This window comes from Gorilla gorilla, chromosome 8 (genome assembly GCF_029281585.2).
Source record: "Gorilla gorilla gorilla isolate KB3781 chromosome 8, NHGRI_mGorGor1-v2.1_pri, whole genome shotgun sequence".
In the NCBI taxonomy this organism is placed as follows: Eukaryota; Metazoa; Chordata; class Mammalia; order Primates; family Hominidae; genus Gorilla; species Gorilla gorilla.
Genome location: NC_073232.2, coordinates 56030177 through 56054344, shown reverse-complemented (window position 1 = coordinate 56054344; position 24168 = coordinate 56030177). Strand labels below are relative to the sequence as shown.

Genomic DNA, 24168 nt, shown 5'->3' with positions numbered 1-24168 from the left:
TGACACAGTGAGACACTGTCTCAACAACAACAAAAAAAAAAAAAAAAGGAAAGAAAAGAAAAGAAAAATTTTCCTTCTTTTCCTAAACAGCTTACATGGCAATGGATTTGGAGATCCAAGGCTTAACCTTCAGGTCCCCAGCAGGGCCTCCCACTTAACCTGTACCTTCCATGTCTCTTCACTATGCCAGGTTTACTGTCAGGTACAACAGAGTCTTTGCCCACGGATTCTGCCAAACCATGCACTTGGCTGTGGTTTCAACAGATAATGTCTGAAGACAGTAGGAATATCAATTATCCATTCACACACAGCCTAATTAGATGACAAGGCATTTGGCTACCTTCAGAGAGTCATAGCTACACCCATCATTTGCCTGGGCTTCCATGGATTTATTTCTTCACTTTGATTTCAGAGCACTGGGCAGAACTCATGTCACCATGTGCATAATAAGTCTTTACACAAATTAACTTTCAACATTTAATAATCAAAAACAGAGAGATGTTATAATTAGTGAACAAAACTGTAGGTATAAAATCTAGACACTCAAACCATATGATTATGTTAACAGAATTATCCAAACTTCCAAATCAGAAATTTTTGTAGTAATCAAATATGTCCCTCCATTGGAAATTTGCTCTCTCTGGTACCTACTCTATTGTAAAAGTAAACAATGCAATTCTGATCTTTCTAATGACAATTTAGTACTTTACAATTTCTGTTCAGAATCCTCTTTAAAGAAAATATTGTCTGAACTCCTCAAACTAGATAGGATATGATAGAAATAGCCAAACATCTAAAGAGACTAAGAGGTTGTGTGAAGACAAATGCATACGAGATTGTCCTTCATTCAAATGCTCCAATCACAGCACTTCAGGAAAAGTACACATTTATAGAGACAAAGCACCAGAATCACTAATAAAGCCAGTATTCCTGGGAGGTTGCGGGCAATGGGGGAGGATGAAGAGAATTATCTCCCTTACCAGTTTTCAAACCTAAGTAGACAAAAATGCCTTTCTACACCACACACCTCCGTCCTACCTTGCATTGCCATGCCCTGCCTTCGGTGACATTTCAGGATGTAGGACAAGAGCCAAAGAAATTCTCACAGTAAATATTTAAGAGAGCAAACCTTGGAAATACAAAGTTCCCATGCACATCAACTCTGACCAGAAAGGCAAGTTTTTATAGTGATGACTAACAGCTTCTGATCTGTCATCATCTCAGAGTTTAAGATACATGTAGTGTCAATAGAACACAGTTAAAACTAACATTTAGTGATTTCCTGTATTCTGTCACTCTAGTACCCTCCTCCCGTGGCTTCCTCTATTCCCTAGGTGCCTCTCACCAGCTGTTTTTCTGATATTCTGTACTGCGTAAGGTGATTTTATGAATAGGCTAGCCTTCATTTCTCCTTTTTTGTAATGGTGCTCAACTTCCTTTTTGAGGATGTAGATCAGTCCCATGGCTAGAGGGCTTGTGGGACTGTTAATTAAGTTTCCTTGACCTTGAGCAATAAAGGGTATCTAACCCAAGAGAAGCCAGTAGGCTTTCAGGACTCTGAGTCTTGATTGAAATGCCTGAATCTTGAGTGAAATGCTATATAAGGAAAGGAAAATCTGCGGAGTTTACGGATCCCCATGAAAGTGCACTGAAGAGACCTCTGTCAGTCCTACTACCTTGACTTCCTAGAGATACCGAAGCCTGGTTTCTCCAACTTTCCACATTTGTGAGCTAACCCAGTAAATTATTTTGTTAAGTTATCAGTACTCATTTCTTTACTTGCAACTGAATAAATATATTGTGAGTATGCAGTAATTTCAAGTTGATTATTTTAACCATCCATACCCCACTTGGTTCCATTTGGGACAAAGGTAAAGCTGAGGAATATTGTTGATGACCATAGAGTATAAGAAATATAGATGTGCCATATCTATTTTTATGAAAATTTCTTATTATCCTCCCTTCTTCATATCTTATGATCTAATATGACACATTCCCTTATCTGGCATTCTTTTTCATAAAAATTCCAAATTAACTAAAATTTCCACTAAGCCCATTTATCCTAATGTTTACAGAAATGCAGCAAGATAAAAGCGGTCTTAAAAATTAGCTGGGTGTGGTGGCATGCACCTGTGGTCCCAGCTACTTGGGAGGCTGAGGCAGGAAGATAGCTTGAGCTGAGGAGGTCAAGGCTACAGTGAGCCATGATTATGCCACTGCTCTCCACCCTGGGCAACAGATCAAGACGCTGTCTCAAAAAGAAAAAAAAAAAAGAAGAAAGTGGTCTTTATTCAAAATGTTCTTGATCACTTACATTTAAGTTATATTGCACTAGCTACTAAGGGAGACCAGAAGGCATATAAGGTATGGTCCCTGACCTCAGGAACTCTTTTAACTCACTTAGGAAGGTAAGATATGTGTACATGGGAAGGTGTGTCCACGTGGAAAGGTATGTGCAAAAGAGTATGTACACGATTGGGTGCCAAACAAGTGGATGGATATTAAATGTTTAGGAGTCGAAGGAAATGAAAGCACTCAAGTTGGGAGCAGGAGTGGAAGGGCCTCATAAAGTAGGTTAGTTGTGAAGAACAATGAAGGGATTCATAGAAGGGTGGCCAAGGCAAGAGGAATAACATGAACATACATGTGTAATCAGGATAGGCCCGATAGGTTTGGTGGAGTTGGAGAGGGCAGTTCTTACAGGGCTCACAGAGCAAAATGAGATTAGAAAAATGGTACTCTCCATGTAAATTCAAGAAAAATGTGTTTCAAGAAGTCTGTGTTTATAACCGCAAGAAATAATTGTTTCTACATATTGTAGAATTAATCATTTATATTATCTAAGTGGTGGAATTTTTTTTCCAAAAAAAAAAAAAAAAAAGGCCAGGCAGGGTGGCTCACACCTATAATCTCAGCCCTCTGGGAGGCCGAAGTGGGTGGATCACCTGAGATCAGGAGTTCCAGACCAGCCTGGCCAACATGGCAAAACCCCGTCTCTACTAAAAAATACAAAAATTATCTGGGCATGGTGGCACGCGCCTGTAATCCCAGCTACTCGGGAGGCTGAGGCTGGAGAATCGCTTGAACCCGGGAGGCAGAGGTTGCAGTGAGCTGAGATCACGCCACTGCACTCCAGCCTAGGTGACAGAGCAAGACTCCATCTCTAAATAAATAAGTAAATAAATGAATGAAACAAGATCTGTAAGTATCAGAAGGCACTATGTTATTTAGATTTATGATCCATGCATATATTCAACGTTTTGGAGTCTTATTCATACAAATGTATAAAATGTGTTTCTAAGAAATAGATATTGTACTATATTCTAGTAAACTATTTGAGAATTTGGAATCTCCTTCAACCAGAGTGTTAACAAACCAGGACTCTGAGTGACCAGACACCTTATCAAACTCAAAATTAGAAACCATTTTGAGAGATCATTTGAAGAACACTAATTTAGGGGCAGTTATTTTATACTACAGGGTTTAAAGAAGTTTCACAGAATTAATTTGAATTTGAACTTGAACTTGTAAGCATCTTTCTTAACTTTAACTTAAAAACATTAAATACAGTACATGTATTATGAGCCTCCCTTGGAGGAGAGAGAAGAGCATGAAATAATATTAACCATAAGAAGATATCACTATTCAACAAAATTAGATTATCATTAGTAGAAAGGATAGTATATCTCCTAAAGCCAGAACCTGTTTTGTTTAAGGGGAAAGGAGAGTTGGCAAGTTCTAATCACTTCCTTCGGGAAATGAAAAAGACTATTGATGAAAGACTACATTTCATTCACAATAAAGCTTTAAGTTCCAGCACCTTCGATTATGTTTAGTTCTGCTCAAATAATGCCAATCCTTTGTTTCTTCAACTCTTTACATTGGCTGAAAATTTCTGCTCTGGATATAGGCTGTCAGAACTGCAGGTGTGACATTTAAGAACACTGAGTATTTCTATCCCTGAAATGTATACATATGCACTATACTAATTTTTGCCAAATACAAAGTGATTTACAAGTATTTAATCTTATTTTCAGTTGACAGTTTCCTGTTGCCTTTGCTCCCTTCCCCAAAATTATCTTTCCCTAATAACCCCCATTTGAGCATTGTCTATAAATATCTCCTTAAAGATTCATAGATAGACTTTTCACTTGAAATATAAAAGGAGGTCAACAGTAGCACATTTTTATTTGAATCTCAATCACTACCGGATCGTCTGGTGCTGAAGCACTTTAAGAGCCTAGAATCCTGTGACTTTATCTTGGGAAAAAAATGGTTGATTCCAGGTTGATTTTGCCTTGATCTAGTTATCTGTGAGGTGAGTCAAAAGTCTAAATCATGCTGGGTTCCATGACCTTCCTACAGTTACATTTATGACACTTTAAGGCTATAAACCATGGGCGAGGAGGTGGACTGAAACCCTCACGTGCTGCTGTTGCAGATGAAAAGGCTGAAGCCACTTTGGAAAAAAGTTTGAGGGGTGGAAATGGGGAATGACTGTTAAAGGGTGCAGGGCTTCTTTGTGGGATGATGAAAACATTTTAAAATTAGATTGTGGTGCAGGTAGCACAACTCTATGAACATGCTAAAAATCACTGAGCTGCACATATTAAATGGATCAATTTTATCATGTATGAGTTATATACCTCAATAAAGCTGTTAAAATAAAACACTTCAAAAGCTACTGAAAATTATGTTTTAGCTCTGACTCCAATGTAGGTAACAAGTTTTATAAACTAAAAAGCAAACCTGTTCAGCCAGAAGCAGTTGTAATACTGATATCACTCTTTCCCTCAAACAATGACTTTTGTCCCTCCAAACATGTATCATTTATTCTATACCACCTCAGTGTGGGTGAAGGAATCCTGGGAATTGAGAAATAATTAACCAATACCTAAAAACAAACAAAAAAATGTAGGTAAACAAGTCATTCTTTGGGTGTTTTAATGAAATGTAAGCAAAAATGTGGATAACTTTTTGGGAATTCTAAAACAATAGGTAAACAAATATATTTAAAACAAACTGAAGCTCCCAATTCAAATACAAATTAATTACATTTCATTTCATGAGGTACAACACAAGTGATCTTATCTCTAGTTCTTGAGTCCGCCTTCTCCATACCACATGTAATATTCTACTTCTACTTTTGCTTTCCCATTTCTTAAGCAATTTCATTTTATACTGTTCAAGGGGTAAAAAGTGCATCTGTGGTCATCAGCTGCAACAGTGTCAACACACTTATAACTGATTTTTATAACAATTTTTAAGTAGGACAGAACTTTAAAGTAGGTCTCCTCTGGGTCAAAGACCTAAACTGTCAAGTAAATCTACTCTCTTTGTTGATTGATATATTAGCAAATGTCATCATGTTAACACTAACGTAAGTCCTTTAAAATTTACAGTCACTGGATCAATTTTGTCACTTTCCAATGACGTTTCAAGATGTCAGTGTATCATTTCTCTTCTAAAGTCAAATAAATATAGTTATATATCCACATCAGTTTTTAAGGAAAAGAAAAAGAATCCACCCTGTTGTGCTTCTAAAGTATTAAAACTCTTTGTAAAATCATATTGAGTCATCTTCATTCTGTATGTTTATATATACACACACACACAACTCTATAAGAATTTTCTACGGTTTGAAATAGCTATTCAAGAGGGTGAACTCCAAATAATAATTTTATGTTTTATTTATTTATTTATTTATTTATTTATTTATTTATTTATTTATTTATTTTGAGATGGAGTCTCACTCTTTCACCCGGGCTGGAGTGCAGTGGCGCGATCTCGGCTCACTGTAAGCTCCGCCTCCCAGGTTCACGTCATTCTCCTGCCGCAGCCTCCCAAGTAGCTGGGACTACAGGCGCCTGCCACCACACCCGGCTAATTTTTTGTATTTTTAGTAAGACGGGGTTTCACTGTTAGCCAGGATGGTCTTGATCTCCTGACCTCGTGATCCGCCTGCCTCTGCCTCCCAAAGTGCTGGGATTACAGGCGTGAGCCACCACACCCAGCCTTTTAATTTTACTTATTTATTTATTTATTTTGAGACGGAGTCTTGCCGTGTCGCCCAGGCTGGAGTGCAGTGGCGCTATCTCGGCTCACCACAAGCTCCGCCTCCCGGGTTCAGGCCATTCTCCTGCCTCAGCCTCCTAAGTAGCTGGGACTACAGGCGCCCGCCACCACGCCCGGTAAGTTTTTTATGTATTTTTAGTAGAGACGGGGTTTCACCGTGTAAATCAGGATGGTCTTGATCTCCTGACCTCGTGATCCGCCTGCCTCGGCCTCCCAAAGTGCTGGGATTACAGGCGTGAGCCACCACGCCTGGCCTCCAAATAATAATTTTCGTACAACTGTAAATCCAGTTGTGGTGGCCTTGATCAGATTGTCTCAGAAATCAAGATGGGATTAAGCTACTTTCATGTTTCTGACTACTAGCATACTAAATATTGAAAGTAAGAAAACAAAAAAGAGGATATGAAAATCAAGGTTTCGATTAAATATCTACATCTTAAAAATGAATGCTATTAGCCAGTGATGAATATATATAGAAAATAGTCTATATATTAAGATAGACTGTAGATAGAATACATTAAGTATACTAAATATTCAGCCAGGTGCAGTGGCTCATGCCTGTAATTCCAGCACTTTGGGAGGCCAAGGTGGGTGGATCACTTGAGGCCAGGAGTTTAAGACCAGCCTGGCCAACATGGTGAAACCCCATCTCTACTAAAAATACAAAAATTAGCCAGCTGTGATGGTGGGTGCCTATAATCCCAGCTACTCGGGGGCTGAGACAGGAGAATCGCTTAAACCCAGGAGGTGGAGGTTGCGGTGACCTGAGATGGTGCCACTGCACTCCAACCTGGGTGACAGAGCGAGACTCCATCTCAAATATATATATATATATATATATATATATATATATATATATATATACACACACACACATACACACACACGTATATATATATATATACACACACACATGTATATACACTAAATATTTTTATATATTATATGTGATAAAAACTGATAAACATATATAGATAATGGATCCAAATGCCCATCAACTGATGAATGGATAAAGTATGATATATATCTACACAATGGACTATTATTCAGCAATAAAAAGGGATGGAATGCTTATACATGCAACAACATGTATAACCTTAAAAACCTTAAGCTAAGTGAGAAAATGTAATTGAAAGAGACCACATATTGTATGATTCCACTTATGTGAAATGTCCAGAACAGGCACATCTGTAGAAACAGAAAGTAGATTAGTGGCTGCCTAGGGCTGGGAGGTTTTGGGGTAGGGAGAAATGGGGAGTGACTGCTAATGCATATGAGGTTTCTTCGGGGGTGATGAAAATGCTCTAAAATTGGTGGTAGTGATGGTTGTACTACTCTGAATATACTAAAGCCATCAAGGAATTATACACTTTAAATAAGTGAATTATATGTAATTTATAATTTAATAAATCTGTTACCAAAAAAATTAATGTAAACCCTATGTGAATTTGTCAAAACTCATCATACTGTATGCTTATAATTGTTGAATTTTACTGGATGTAGGTTATAACACAACAAATTTACTTTTTAAAAGATGTATGCTATAAACACACAGTTACAATGACCAAATATATGGCCTGACTTAGAGAGAAAATTAACAGCAGCTGCATGAGACTTTTCATAAATATGAGCCCCCCCACCTCGTCAATGGCCCTCCTTGCCACCCACATCCACTCTCCCCACCTATACCTACACCCAAATTTTTAACCTAGTAACAGGTTTGTATGAGGGAAATACAATCAGGAAATTATGTATTGCTTATTTCATTGGTATTATGGCTCCTCAAACAAAGGAGCAACAGAGCAAAGCTTCTCCTCAGGTGCAGGAATGCCTAAATAGCCTGAAAGAGGAATCTGAACAATGAGAAAAAAACATAAATTCAGGGTTTCCGAGGTCAACATCAGTGTCCTTGGGCTGCTTTAGATACATATGGAGGAAGGAGATAACAGAAAACTATTTTAAGCAAGTTAACAATTTTTTCAGTTACTTCCTAGCTTTCCTTTATTCTTAGTTTTACCATGAAGATGGGGTAGACAGGAAGAAGGCACATTTCTCTGGCATCTGGTTCCAGAACGATAGGAACTGAGTAATGTTAAGATCAGAGGCTTCTTAAATCAAGTTTGTATCTAAGTTCTGGTCCAGTCTGTGCTACTTAGCATGGGATTTTAAGCCAATTGCTTGTTGGCTTTGAGCCTCAGTTTTCTCATTTGTAAAATAGGATAAGAGTGGGTTACAAATTCAAAGCTCACTGCTGGGCACACAGTAAAAAAAAAACAAAAAACAAAACAAAACAAAAAACCCTCAATAAATGTTAGCTATTACTTTCACAACCTTAGGGTTTTTTTCTGGTATTGAAGAATCTGGAACTTAAGGGATTTCTGGTAATTTCATAGCCATTGTCTAAGGAGTAGTTACTGGTTACCCCAGAATTCTAGAACAACAACCGGTTACTGGATTATTTAGAAATCTAGGGCTTTGGAAACTTTTAAATCTTTAGTTATTTCTTAATACTTAGAACACTTAAACAAAACTTTACAAAACAAAAGAGCAGAATAATTAGACCCTTTCAGGAGAATATGACTTTTTTTTCCTAAGCACACTGGACCATAGAGGAAGACCAAAGGAATGTACAGTTGCCTGCTCCTTCCTGACTTGCTGTATTTGACTCTGTCCCCACTGGTGGTGGCAATGCTATTAACCCCACACTTTAACGTGGCAAATCCCCAGAATCTGTTGGCTGGTCTCTGGCTAGAGAATGAGCACAGTTTCACCCTTATGGCTCCAGAAAGAGCAAGAACACACCACTGCCAGCCAGAAGAGAGAAAAGTCTTGTTCTGTCTCTTTCCCATTGTCCCAAATAGCCAAGCACAGGTTCAACCACCCCAAATGCCACCCTTCTGCTGTGCAGCAGCCAAGGAAAGACCCAGGAGGAGCAGCTCCAAGAATCTCTGGGCAATCAGTGCCCAGATACTTGCCCCAATTCTTTGTGTCCAAGCCACACTCAGCTGACAAAAGCCAACACTTTGTCTCTCTTTTTTTTTTTTTTCTTTTTTTTGAGCAGAGTTTCACTCTTGTCGCCCAGGCTGGAGTGCAATGGCAGGATCTTGGCTCATTGCAACCTCCACCTCCCGGGTTCAAGCAATTCTCCTGTCTTAGCCTCTCGAGTAGCTGGGATTACAGGCATCCACCACCATGCCCAGCTAATGTTTTTTCTTGTATTTTTAGTAGAGATGGGGTTTCACCATGTTAGCCAGGCTTGTCTCGAACTCCTGACCTCAGCTGATCTGCCTGCCTCAGCCTCCCGAAGTGCTGGGATTACAACACTTTGTCTCTTAAGCACTGCACAGTCGAGTTTATCTTTGCATTTTTCATACCCTAGTGTTCTGCTGTTTCCCCAATTCTGCTTTATCCGCAGTCCCCAACAGAACAGGCATGGGCCTGGCAGGAAAATCCCTGAGAAGATTCTAACAAAGATAATGGTGTGAATGATGATAATTATAAGGTTGTCAGGATAATGACTGTCACCTATTAATTTGCTCAAATTAACCAAACAACCTCTCAGTGTGGGAAACGTAGCAGGAGAGAGGCTGTGATCATTTGGTAAAGGTATTATGTAGTTCAAAAGAATGGCTGGTTGAATTTCCACTTCTCTGTGTTTTCAATAACTACAGTCTCATACGAGTACACACACAGATACTTACATCTGTGAGTACAAGAGAACGTCTATTCTAGAAAATTTCGCATAAGGAATAAGCACACTGGCTGGTGTCTTGGATAACCTGAGTGTACATCGCAGCTGTGGTACCAGCCAAGAGTGTGACCTTCAGCAAGTTACTTAAATAGCTCTGTGCCTCTTTTTCTTCATCTGAAAAGTGAGGGGAATGACAGTATTTACCTCATCAGATTGTGGTAATAATTATATGAGTTAATTTCTGTAAAGCACTTAGCCCAGTGCCTGGCACATAGTAATCTCAATATGAAGTATCACTGTTTTTTTTTTAAATCCCTTTAGACATAACTGGTAGTCACAAAAAAGTTATTTTTTATCCTCATATAGCTCCCCCCAAAATCTTTAAGGTACTTTCCCTATAAAGACCTCTGGCCAGAACATCCTCGACTCTCCTCCTTCCCTGCCATAATAGGACATCTTCTGTTAGATACTTGGTTCTAGGTTTTTATTATTTCAGATTCAACTGCACTGAAAACACACACACACACACACACATACACACATTAGTACCACATCTCTCCCCCCACCCAAAAATAATAACAGGATATGGTAATGGCATTTTTCAACATCTCTTAGAATAATTTCCTGATGGAAAGAAAAGTCAGCAAATAAGAAGAAAGTCTCAGTGAGGAAAGACCAGAATGACAATCATAGGCTGCTCTTAGATCATTGAAAAGCCCCCACGTTAGTGACAGCCAAAAAAAGACAAAATCAAGAGGCACTGAAGTCCAAACAAGGTTTGCTTTTGTTTCCTTTCTTTCCTTCTTTCCTTTTCTCCTCAAATCAGGAAACCACATAGCTGGCTACCACCCCCTTTGCAGATGTTGCAGTACAGTTATTAGGGTACCTGTTGGTAGAATGAAAGCTGACAAATGCTGACTTTGTCTCTTAAGCACTGCACAGTCAAGTTCATCTTTGCATTCTTCATACCCCAGTTTGCTGCGGTTTCCCCAGTTCAGAGACCCCTTCCTTATCCCAAAGACTCCTAGGATCTCCCTTTCAAAACCAGTTTGCAAAAAAAGGTGGTAATTCAATGTGCATCAAAAAGCAAATGAAGAACTCCATTTTAAGTTTGTATTTCACATGAGCATGTTTCTAGTAACCATCCAAGCATATGCTAAAACCTACAGGGGATTTCAAGCCTGGCCATGAAGCACAGGCACGGAGCTTCGCATAAAGTAACTATTTAGTAAGTGTTCGATCTTGTTACTGTAGTTGCATCTTTCAAAGGTTTTCTTAGAAAAACATGAAACGGTACTCTCCCTACCTCTGCTTCCTCACCTTCTCATCATTCCTCTACTCAGTGATTTCTGGCTTCTGATGCACCTAGACAATAAAAAGTGTTTTCACTATGGCATTCCCTGCATCCTCAGTTTGTCAGCACAGCCTCCTCATTCTTGACACTGTTTACGTCTCTGTTTTTATGAACCACTGCCCCCTTGGCTTTCGTGAGCCCACTCCAAGACTCTCCCAGGCTCTCTCTAACGCCACCAAGTGATCACAGATACTCAAGCAAGAAGTCTGAAGTCTCCATCCCCAGCCCTGACCTCTCTTCAGAACTCCAGATCCACATTTCTAACGAATTTTTCACCATTTTCCATGTCAAGATCTCAACTGGATGTGCCCAGGCCCCTCAAACTCAATTCTTAATTTATCCTCCTGAATTTTATCTGGAAAACTGTCATGACCATACTTCCATTTGCCCAAGCACAAAGCCTCCACTTCGTTGCATTCCAGCTCTTCCTTGAATCCCAGCTCCTCGTCTCCAGCATCCCAGGGTCCCCCAAAGAGTTCTGCAATCAGACTCTTCCTCTCCATCTTTTCTGCGAATGCCTGGACCATCACAACTGCCTACAGATGGATCCCTCAGCTTACACTGTCTCCCTGCTGCAGGGCATCTGCCAAGCTGCTGCCAGATCCATCTTCCTAAACCGTGGCTCTCTGGTCATCTCAATTCTGCTTCCAATTTTTCAGATCCTTCCATGGTTCCTCATTACCCACAGTTTACCCATTAGCAGAGCACAAGGTTTTATTTCATTAATTACAAAAGGGCACTAAGGTATCAATGACAATCATTCTTTCCCTCAGGAAGCTTACAGTTGTCCATCACTAAAACTATAATGTTATTCAAAAATTATAAACAAAAATGAAAGCATTGGTTTTATAAAACCATGTTTTGTTCATATGACATCAGATATCCAGATCTTTAAATAACTAGCCAGTTACCTGATTCTTTCTTCTAAAAGTCTGTAATGCTAGGATGTCCCACAAATATGTGCCCCCCAACCCACAGCTCGCGACTCAGCGTTTTAGCTATGCTCCTTCCCTCGTCCAAGCTTTGACTCTTCAGTTCCTGTTAGTAGCTGGAGGCAGCTGGAATGCCTTTCTCCAATTCCTACTCTTCCTTCAAGACTGAGCCCAAATGTTTCTCTCATCTTGATGCCATCTGTGAAACTCTACATCAGTCATTCCTCCTCCAAGGTCTCACACCGATTTAAGCATCTCTGCCATAACATTTATTACAACAGATTGTTATTTGTTAAGGGACTAGCCCACAAGTCTATCACATATGCCTAGCACTAAGAATTATGATTGGCACATAGGGAAAGCTCAACAAATCTGTATGAAATGAATGAATGAATGCATTGAAAGCCTACTTACCTAAAATCTCCTATATATTCAAATGATTAATCAAAGATCTTTCATTCAACAAAATGAATTGAGTGCATTTAGAAGGCATTGTGGGGTGAAGGAGATGTGGCCCCTTCCTCTCTGGAGCTTAGAGTCTGTCTCCACCATTGAATCTGAAAAGCTAGCCAAATACATGAGTAAAAAAATTAAAATCCAAATCTTTTACCAATATAACATCGGATGACATGGCTGTAATGATCAAATAATTACCTGATTCTTTCCGATTCAGTTTTAAATGTTAAACATTCAGTGATGGTTAACATACTCGCTGATGTGAAAGGGTGGGGGCTGACTCATTACTGGGGGCTAGGACAAGGGCAAATCATGGCTCAGAACTGTCATTCAGAGCCTCTTGTTTGTCCTCTGTAGTCAGCTCAGTCACAGTAAGGTATGTGGTTTCTCTCAACATGTCATTCTTGTTTTATGTACTCAGATGCTTCCTTCTCATTGTCAACATCTGCTCTGAACTTTAAGTCAGGCCCACTTGTTTGTAGAATAGCTCATTGACATAAAGCAAATAACACATCCCAGCCAGTCAAATCCAAGAAACTCAGCTTTAAAAACACACTTGTATTACAGAATTTCACTGCTAATCCATTCATTATGTTTACCTTTTTATTTTTTGGATCCATATAAATAGCTTTTTAAAAAAATCGAAATTGCCATATTAACTTCTAAAAGTCAAACCCTTAATTTATCCATCTAGTTGAAATTCAAGAACATCCCCAGATAGCTCTGTTAAGGAAGAGGGACAGAATACGTGGTGAAATATTGCCAGGTTAAAGACAATGAAGATTTCTTTGTCTGAACACCATCAGCCAAGCCTATAAATACCCCTCATCCAAGTGAAAACCAAAATTGATTCTTTCACATTGAGATGGAAAGGCAGAACAGGAAGTAAAATATTTAGAGGAGCAGTTCTGAATCTTGGAACTAAATCACACTAATTGTTCCTGAAAGGGACAATAAATACAGGTAATTAACTTCTGGAGCCTCTGATTTTTTGAGACAGATCCTTGCTGTGTTGCCAGGCTGGGGTGCAGTGGTGCAATCACAGCTCATCACTGCAGCCTTGACCTCCCAAGCTCAAATGATCCTGCTACCTCAGCTTCCCAAATAGCTAGGACTACAGGCAGGTGCCACTATGACCGCTAATTTTTCATTTTTTGTAGAGATGAAGTCTCACTATGATACCCAAGCTGGTCTCAAACTGCTGGGCTGAAGCAATTCTCCTACCATGGCCTCCCGTGGTATGAGGCCTCTGAATTTTATCAATAGTGCGGCTATGAAAAAAGGATATTTTTTAACCTTCAAGGCCTGGTAGATTTTTTATAGTCTAGCATTTGCCAAAGAGCTCCTCCCAAGCTGTCATAATTTGGATACAGGGAGTACTACCATATGTTTTAGCAAAAGGGGAAGAAATTGGCTATATAGGATCACAAAAGTCTGAAGTCAGAAGGAATTTTGGAAACTTTGGCACCACTCAGGCCAAATCTGGCCAAGTCTGGTCTCTTAATGTGTTTCGTTTGGCGGACTCAATGTTTTTGGTTTTGTTTTTAGTAAATTTGAATGAATTGCTGATTTTTTTTTTTCATTTTTTTTGAGACGAAGTCTTGCTGTGTCGCCCAGGCCGGAGTGCAGTGGCGAGATCTCGGCTCACTGCAAGCTCCACCTCCCGGGTTCACGCCATTCTCCTGCTTCAGCCTCCCAAGTAGCTGGGACTACAGGTGCCTGCCACCATGCCTGGCTAATTCTTTTGGTATTTTTTTAGTAGAGACGGGGTTTCGCCCCGTTAGCCAGGATGGTCTCAATATCCTGACCTCGTGATCTGCCCGCCTCTGCCTCCAAAGTGCTGGGATTACAGGCGTGAGCCACTGCGCCCGGCCAAATTGCTGATGTTTTAACACTAGAATAGATTTCACATAAAAATCTGAACTTTAGGATTCTCTCAAAACATTGAAAGTTCTGATAACACTGGGCCCCCATTCTTACATAACGATTAACTGGAACTGAGTAAGTCTGGCTCTCATTGGATGAGGCATTTTCTCTCCAGGTCCTTCTACTCCCTAATATCTCCCTGACACAGGACTAAAGTTGCCTTGCATTTAGTTTCACCTGTGCTATCCCCCATACCTCCACACACCTACTACCCAACCACTGCCCCCAGTCTTCTTTGCTCATTTATGATGCCTGTCTCATCTGGGTAAACCTTGTGAAGATTTGTGATTGCCACCACTGATCTTATTCAATCCCTCAATCTACCCATGAGGAAACTGAAGTTGAGAGACATCATGCTAAAGGAGAGAACAGTTTCAGGATCCTTTACTCACCAATCCATTGAAGAGTCATCTATTTCTAAGTCCTACTCTCAAACTCAAAAGTGAAAATAGCAGAATCTGTAAACCACTCAGAGCCTGAGAAAAGATGGAAAGGTCCAAATATTTAACAAAGTAAATACAAAAATAAAGATGTAACAGTTAAATTTAGGCAGAGTGAGGGCCAGACACTGAGATACATTGGTATCATCATCTCCCTGTGTCCCACACTATTACCATGGTCACTGGACTGCCAGGCTCTCATTTCAGCTTCTCTCTACTCCACACAACCCTCTCCTGCAGAGCTTGGCCTGAGAATAGTGTTCTGGTGAGGAAATCTATGATAATAACACTGACGTGTTCTTTCAGTTAGCAAACGTTTTGCACAATTTATACATGATCATGTGATGTTTGATCTGTTGTCTAAATACATACTTTAGTATGTCATGTACAAAGTAGTATGTTTACTGTATTACCTTCATAATAAAAAAATCAAGACACACAGAAAAATATATGGGATGCTGAAATGCAAAAAGATCTGGTGATTTGGGGAGTTTATTGGGAATCATGAGAATATTGGTAATCAACATTCTTCCAGAGGCCTGGTTTTCACATTTTGTGCCATCACTGTTGCTAACACTTTTTTTCATCCCACATCCTGTCTCTTCTCAGAGTTTAAGAGTTTCTTTTGGGTGGGTCATAAAAATACGAGATCCCATGAGTAGTTTAAAAGTGTATTAAAACATTAAAATATGTCCCGTCACTGAAAGTGTAAGATAAAATTAATCCAAATGATGAAAATTAAGATGCAAAGAAAAAAAACCAGAGAAACAGTCCTGCTACAGGAATCAGGCCCAGTTTCTATCTAATATTCATAATAATTATCATACACTATGCCCCTGTTACATGATAGCACAATAGTTCAAAGGACAGGCTCTGGGGTTAGACTCCTTGGTCCATTTACTTAGTTGTGTGACCTTGTAAAAATTCTCAGTCTAAGATCAAAATAATGCCTCCCTAGATAACATAAGGCTATGTGGCTCCCTTGACATAACATGTTTAATAAACATTAATTATTATTATTAATGATTGCAACAGAGAATAGAAAATGACTATACACTGCATATTGCCCCAGGAAAGTGGAAGTGTTTTTCTATCGGAAGTTTTAATCAAGCTAAGAGCTATTAATATCATAGGAATGCAGGTTTGGGGGTAAAACACTGTTGGATTTAGATAAAGCATTGAAGGATATTAGGAATACATTATTCTTTTACTGATTGAAAGAAACTGATAGGAAGTAAATATTGAGATTTTAATCAACTACTTATTTTAGAAGGAAACTCATAAAACTGAAATTAAAGGCAAAAAGTACAGTTAAGGATGTTGATACTGTTTATGTAAATACACCAATAATGTTCAATCATATTTTAATTTCTTAGCATGACATGTCATAGTCTCTATAATCTAGCCCCATCCCACCTCCCAGCCTTATCTGTCTTAAATTCCAGGTTTCAGCTACTCCAAACTGCTTTGCTTCCTATAAACACACTAGACTTCCTTATCTCTGTGCTATTCTCTTGTTCCAGCAGGCCTCTTTTCCATCAAGGAAATCCTCTTCCTAAATTGCTACGCCCACCCCACAACTTTTCTTCACACTTAGCCTTGAATGAACCTCTCCTTTCCTTTGTCATTCAGTAGCACACTATTGATGTTCTACCCTATGACTCCATTTATACTATCTTGTAATACAGATATTTGTAAATCTATTTTTCTCACTAAACATTTGGAGGCAGGGACCATGTGTTCTTTTTTTGAACTTGGTGTTTTGTTATAGTTCAGTCTCATCATCCATAAGGGTTACTTTGGTGTCTGCCAAGAACCTCCGGAAGAAAAGGCTAAGTAGCTCAAAATATATACATTTTTGCAATCGTTAATTAAAATTGAAGTCATTAAGTGATACTATCTTGGAAAGCCATGATGGAAAACAATACAGTGGTTCCTCAGAAAAATTAAAAATGGAACTACCATATGATCCAGCAATCTCACTATATACCCCAAGGAAAGGAAAGCATTATATTGAAGAGATAGCTGCACTTCCATGTTCCTTGCAGCATTATTCACCATAGCCAAGATATGGAATCAACCTAAATGTCTATGAGTGGATGAATGGATGAAGAAATGTGATACACACACACACACACACACACACACACACACACACACACACACACACGCACACAATAGGAGACTAATTCAGACTTGAAAAAGAAGGAAATCAGTCAGGCGTGGTGGCTCACGCCTGTAATCCCAGCACTTTGGGAGGCTGAGGCGGGTTGATCACCTGAGGTCAGAAGTTCGAGACCAGCCTGGCCAACATGGTGAAACCCCATCTCTACTAAAAATACAAAAAATTAGCCAGGCATGGTGGCACGCACCTGTAATGCCAGCTACTCGGGAGGCTGAGGCAGAAGAACTGCTTGAATCCAGGAGGCAGAGGTTGCAGTAAGCCAAGATTGCGCCACTGCACTCCAGCCTGGGTGACAACAGCAAAACTCCGTCTCAAAAAAAAGAGTGAAACTCCATCTCAAAAAAAGAAAAAAAAGAAGGAAGTCAGCCGGGAACAGTGGCTCATGCCTGTAATCCAGCTTGGGAACCATGGCGAAACCCCATCTCTACAAAAAACACAGAAATTACCTGGGTGTGGTGGCACACGCTTGTAGTTCCAGCTACTCGGGAGGCTGAGGTGCAAGGATCACCTGAGCCTGGTGAAGTCAAGGCTGCAGTGAGAAGAAAGAGAGAGAGAGACGAGAGAGAAGAAAAGAGGGAAGGAAAAGAGGGGAGGGCAGAGGAGGGGAGGGGAGTGGAGGGGAGGGAAGGGAAGGGAAGGGAAGGGAAGGGAAGGGAAGGGAAGGGAAGGGAAAGGAAGGGAAGGGAAGGGAAGGGAAGGGAAGGGAAGGGAGGGGAAGGGAGGGGAAGGGAAGGGAAGGGAAGGGAGACTTGAATCTAAAATGGTTGAACTCAGAAAAGAGAGTAGAACCCTGGTTACCAGTAGTTAGGGTTGGGGTGAAGAGATGTTTGTCAAAGGATACAAAATTTCAGTTAGATAGGAGCAATAAGTTTAAGAGATCTATTGTGCAACATAGTGACTATAGTCACTATAGTCACAATTTTGAAAATTGTTCAGATGGTAGATTTGAAGTGTTCTCACCACACCAAAAAAAAAAAACAAAAGATAAAAATGTGACATAATACATAGGTTAATTATGTTGGTTGGGCCATTCTACAATGTATTACTGTTTCAAAATACTGTGTTGTGTGCATCATAAATATATACAATTTTTATTACCTAATTAATTAGGGGTTTGAAAGATTGGGGTAAGGAAGTAAAACTTGAAAATGTGACCACATCTCTGTAGTTGTCATCCTCTAGCTTGAGTTGCATGGCCAGATCCACCCCAGACCACCATAATGTGTCCTGACAAAGATTCAGACACCAACCAATTCACACCACCTTTTCAGAATCAAAGTCAGAAGCCAGAAAAGATTTCCTAATGTCTTGATCTACCTCCCCATATCTTTGGCTCCTCCCAATGCTCTTCCTATGGATATGAAGGATACCTGTTATTCCACTTGCCTACACAAAAAATGGAAGAAACCAGTAGGGATGTTATTAGGGGGTCGGTGGTGCTGAAAGTCTGAGTTGTTGCAAAATTGCAGGTTAAATTATTTTATCTAATTCCTACTTCTGAGGACTTTTTTTTGATGGTGGGGGGAGAGCGGGACTGGTTTCTGGCAATGATATGGGTACTAACCATGTTTTCTGCATTTACATATTTATTATTAATTATTGCAACAGATAATAGAAAATGACTTTACTCTGCATTTGATCCAGGAAAGTGGAAGTGTTTTCCTATTAGAAGTTTTAAAAGAAGCTATAATCATGCAACAAATAATCATCCTTTCTCTTCGGAATCTTCTCTAGCTTCCTCAGCCCTCTGCCTAAACCTGCCTGAAGAATTTCTCGAAGCTGAAGCCAACTCAAATATAAGAAACTGTTAGGGCATACCAATTTACAGAATTTGATGGAACAGCGGAAAATCCTGGGTGCAGGGAATGGGAGAATACACCTTCAATATGAACTGTTATTCAGTTAATTCAAGATTTTTAAAAAACACATTAAAACTGTAGCCTAGAAAATTGATCAAAAATGTTATATCGAATAACTTACTATATAAGTAATATATTTAGCGTAAATCCTGACTAAACTTCGGGGATAGTTTGTGTTGGATAGACTAGGCACCCAGAAAACAAGGTAAAGCATTGATTTGCTTTTGACGGCCAGGTTTGTTCGTGGTTATCAGCTCTCTGGAAAGCCTCTGGGCGCTGCTGAAGCCAGAGCAGGTTACCTAGGGCGAACCAAAGATGGGGCATTAAGCACCAAGTCCTCCCAAGTTCTGGCTGAGGGTCCAGGTGGGCGCGGTGCCGGTGCCTCCTGCGGCGGTGGCGAAGGCTGGGCTCCCGCGCTCGCCCAGGGCTGCCGGGTGGTGCTGAACCTGGCGCCAACGTGCAGAATCCGCCGGCCCTGAGCGCTGCGCTCCACGTAGGTCAAGAGTACCCCCGGCGCCCCAATCCCAACCCTCCGGGGGCACCTGGTTGCTCGCGCTCCGGACCAAGGCAGTTGGAGGCCTTTCGGTCCTCTGGGAAATGGAGGCCCACCTGCATCACATGCACCTCTCCCTGCTCTTCTACCAGCAACCCTGGAAGCTCTCTGGAGTCCAGAGGCAGCTCTCTGGGGGGCCACCGTACCACCCCCAGGACCCCCTCCCTCTCTTTCAACTCCGTACAAAATGCCGCCTTCGGATTCCCGGGAAAACTTGCCCACTTTGTAGAAGCACCCCATCAAATAGGGGGCGGCGAGGGGCGGGCGCACCGTGGACACTCGAAGCCCCCGGCATACACCCCAGACAAAAGCCCGGTTCCATGCTGCTCCACCGCCCCCTCCTACTGCTCCGAGTCGGAGTTACTTCTTGCCTCTAGGACGCTGGGCAGCAGGGGCTGCTGCCCACCCTTGGAACCCTCCCCGCAAGCTCCAGCCCTTTACCTGAGTCCCGGCCTCGGCGGGGCCTCCGGTGCTCAGCACCCGGCTCAGTGCCCCGGGCGGCCGGGCTAGTGGTGTGGTGGGGATCGCGGCCGCCGCTCTCCCCTGCAGCTCCGGGCCAGCCGGGCGGCTATTTATCCGAGCCAGCTGCGGCCCCGGCCCCTGCCGGAGTATTAGGCAATCGGTCCCGCTACGCGCTGCCCCGGGAGCCGCTGCCCTCTGCCCCCACAGACCCGCAGCGGCGGCAGCCACATGGAGCTGGGGAGCCAGCCCCCTTCTCTGAGCTCCACCTTCTCTTTCGCCTCCTCCTCCCCGGGGTTTTCCCTGCTGTCTTTTTCTCCCTTGTCTCTCTTTGCGGGGCACCCCGGCCAGTCTGAACCGGTTGTGACTGAGCGGGTGGTTGGGGGAAGGAGGAGGAGGAGACGGAGGAGATGGAGGCGGAAAAGCGGGCGGTAGGGGCGCTGCGCCTGCTCCCGCTGCTCCCGGCCCGGCCAGGAGTAGGGAGGGCACTGCCCGAGCCGCGGCCCCGGCCCTACGAGGCCTGGAGCCACCAAAGCCACGAGAGAGGTGGGCGCCGTCGGCCAGGCGCCCTCTCGGTGCGCACACACGCGCGTCCCCAGGCGCCGCTGTGCCCCCGCCGCCCACCACGTGCCCTGGCCAAGCCCGCCAAGGACCGTGCGCATTTGGGGGGAGCCGGGGTCTACAAATGAATGCGAGACGTCCTTGGTCTCCCTGGCTCCCGGGGCCGCTGGCGCCCTCCTGGCCGGAGCTGTATGCTCAGCTGGCAGTGGTCCCGGAGAAACGGGCACCAGAACTTTGTGGAGTCCGTGATCCTGGGAAGTGAGGAGTGAGGATGCCAAGTACAGTCCTTTGTGACAGCTCCGCGGGAAAGGAGGGCGTCCTGCGGTGCACACACACACACACACAGGCTGCTTCTAAGGACGTTCAGTCTGTCCTGCAGTTGAACTGCACTAACAATACTACCATTGGCAATACTATCTTTGGTAATGGGCTTGCGCGCAGAGATGGATGGCTGTTTTATCCCTCAGAGTCACTGCAGCAGCTGGAGGCTGTCCATAGGTACCAGTGGTTCGCCAGCCGTGGGAACCCTCCAAAGTGATATGCACTTTTTGTGTTCCTCTGTGTTTTTTCTGGGAAGCCGCACCACACTTTCTACTTCTTAAAGGGGACTGCGGCCATCAACCACCTTGATGAGAACTTCCTTTATACACTGAACTGACAGGTCCTGGCCTAGACGAAGACTCTACACCTGGCAAAGGGTTGGTTTCAGAAGTGCTGATCAAGCTGCTGAGCCTCCGTTTCCTTGTCTACGAAATTACAAGAATCTTGCCTGTATCATGGAGTTTGTGTGAGATGAGAGTTTAAAAAACCTGTGGAGCCTAGGCAACCATGTCATGTTTTCTTACAGCACAAATGTGGTAGAGGTTCAGCCCTTTTGGCCCCCATCAGTCCTTTCTACTCAATTTATTGACTTTCAGGTCAGAGGGAAGAGAATGACCACTGCTAGTCAATAGTATTTTGTTTTGTTCTAAGAAGGAAAAAGAGAAGAGGGAAAAAGTAACAGTGAGAATGAGAGCAACGTGGTCCCAAGAATAAGTTCTGGAAGGAAAAATGGAGAAACTGTAGTGTCAACACCATAAAAAACTTACTTCTAAAGAGGCAAGGGAACACAATAGGGGATTCTTAGGCTGTACTTTTTTACCTGGTTTATGGTTACTCAAGTGCGTTCACTTTGTGGTAATGCGTTGACCTATACACTGATAATTTGTGTTCTTTTCTCTACGTTTCAATAAAATATTTTTTTTGAGATGGAGTCTTGCTCTGTTGCCCAGGCTAGAGTGCAGCAGCGTGATCTCAGCTCATTGCAACCTCCACCTCCCAGGGTTCAAGCAATTCTCCTGCCTCAGCCTCCTGAGTAGCTGGGATTACAGGCACGCAGCACTCTACCTGGCTAATTTTTGTATTTTTAGTGGATACGGGGTTTCACCATGTTGGCCTGGTCTTGAATGCCTAACCTCAAGTGATCCACCGCCTTGGCCTCCAAAGTGCTGAGATTACAGGTGTGAGCCACCGCACCCAGCCAATGAAAGGTAATTTTAGAAAGTCTGTCTTTGATTCAAATACTTCCTAAGCACCAGAGCACATGTTATCTTGATTGTTGCTCAAACCAATCAATGTATATGGACTTATGTTTTGGGGACAAGAAAATTGTGCCTGGAAAATATTCTACATCCACCAACTGGTTTCTGAAATTGACACATGCCTGTTATCACTTGCACCAAGTTTTCCCAGATTTCTTTTAGAAGAGTATATAGCCAGCACTTCCATTTCTACTCAGGCCAGCCCTTGCCTATCAACTAAGAACCAAAAATGAGCTTGTGCTCACACACAGGCATGCTCCCAGCTTTAGAGGGAAAGACTGGTTCTCAGGGGTCATAAACTCAGATGGCTGCAGGGCCAGGCTTCTAATGTAATGAATGAAGTGGCTAGAAGGGAGCTTGGAGGAATCAGAGAGCTAGAATCTGGCCCTGGGGCAGTAGACACTTGGCTAAGGGGACTGCTGCCAGGCTGGAATGTGAAAATTGCCCCCATGATCTGCAGGAGAGCATTAAGACATGTAAAAGAACTCAGAAATCTAGTTGAGACCTGACACTTTACTTCCAAATGGAATTTGACCGGGAGAAGCTCAAGATGTGCTCCAGATCACCCTGGGGGTGAGGGAGGCAGATAAGTCAGCAGAGACAAAGCTAAAACCACCCCTTTATGCCCCCACTTTTTTCCATCCAGTGACAAAAAAAATGCAAGCTGTGCTTGCAAAGCGAGAATCAGATAAGTTAGATATTGCTGGCTTTACAGCTCTGGCCAGCATCTGCCCTTTGGGTCACTCTCCAGGCTCAGAAATAGTTTCAACAAGATGGAAAAAGGCAGGCTATTACATAAGCCAGATTTAAATGAATCCAGCTTTGGAAGAAAAGGAACCTGAGAAATGCTTTTAAAGAAAAGATAGAGAGAGGTGTCAACTAAATAAAAGAGTTCCTTTTTTGCTTTGCATTGTTATTATTAGGCATTTATTAAGAACTTCATAATTTGTGAAATGTTCTAAGGCTTCCCTTTCTTAAGCTATTTGCCACCTTAGTCCTTTAGAGAATGAGATGGAGAAATTAACCTAAAATTGTTCTTTGCTCCTTATCCCAGCATGGAAGCAGAAACATGAAACACAGAGGGCAGAGCAAGGTGTCATCAGGTCAGGGGAAGGTGGTACACTTGACCAGCACCTGAGTCACTGGTCCAGTGCTTGCCTGGCTGACCAGACTTTCCTGCCTGACTTACCACACCATTCAGGTTTCTTTTCTTTTGACATGATGTTCTTCTCCTGTTATGAATGACAGCATAGCTACAAAGACACTACACTTTGTGTTAAAAACAATTAAAGAAAACTGATTTTGTGGTTTTTATAGCAGTTGGCTTGGAGATCTATCTATAAACCATTCTATTAATTCCAATTTATTCTCTCACACTCAGATAAACAGTCAGAAAATAATAAAAGTGGATAAATCATTCTCTTATGCTTATAGAGCTTTTGTTTAAAAGGACAAATTTTCAAATGTTAAAAGTGACCTTAAAGATACACTATATTGTATTTTTACTTGCAATTCTCCAGAATATCATTTCATATTTTCCTGCCTTTATCTTTCATCATATTATCTGGCTCAAGTGATTTTTAATTTAGGGGAAATGGGGAAGATAAATCAATGGTATTGTTTTGTTTTGTTTTTTAGAGACATGGTCTTACTCTCTCATCCAGGCTGGAGTGCAGTGGCATGATCACGGTTCACTTCACCCTCGAACTCCGGGGCTCAAGGGATCCTTCACCTTAGCCACCTGAGTAGCTGGGACTACAGGCATGCACCACAACACCCAGCTAATTCGAAAAATTTATTTGTAGGGACTTGGTCTTGCCATCTTGCCCAGGCTGATCTCGAACACCTGGGCTCAAGCGATCCTCCCTTCTCGGCCTCCCAAAGTGTTGGGATTATAGGCATGAGCCACCGTGCCCAGCCTGGCTAAGTATTGTTATCTTCACTTTACAGATGAGGACAGTGGGGTTCAGAATGGTTAAGTTACTTGCTGAGTCACTTGCTGGGTCAGTGATGGAGTGAGATTCTGAGCCTGATCTAGCTGATTGTTAAGCCTGTGCTCTTCCCAATCTACTTTGGAAGAATGATTCAAGACTGGGG

The 24168-nt window shown here is 42.0% G+C and overlaps 1 protein-coding gene across 3 annotated transcripts in view; it reads right to left on the bottom strand.

Moving 5' to 3' along the window:
- SLC16A9 (solute carrier family 16 member 9) overlaps positions 1–24168 on the bottom strand; it is an 83308-nt gene that overhangs the window by 38569 nt on the left and 20571 nt on the right. Inside the window, exon 1 of one of the 3 annotated variants that reach the window (XM_004049448.5) lies at positions 19913–20562. The exons of 1 other annotated variant lie outside the window; for it this stretch is intronic. The gene's annotated coding sequence lies outside the window, so the exon portion shown is untranslated. Of the gene's footprint in view, positions 1–4749; positions 4892–19912; positions 20563–24168 lie in introns of those variants that run through there. One more of the 3 variants, XM_019035409.4, reaches the window with a different exon arrangement.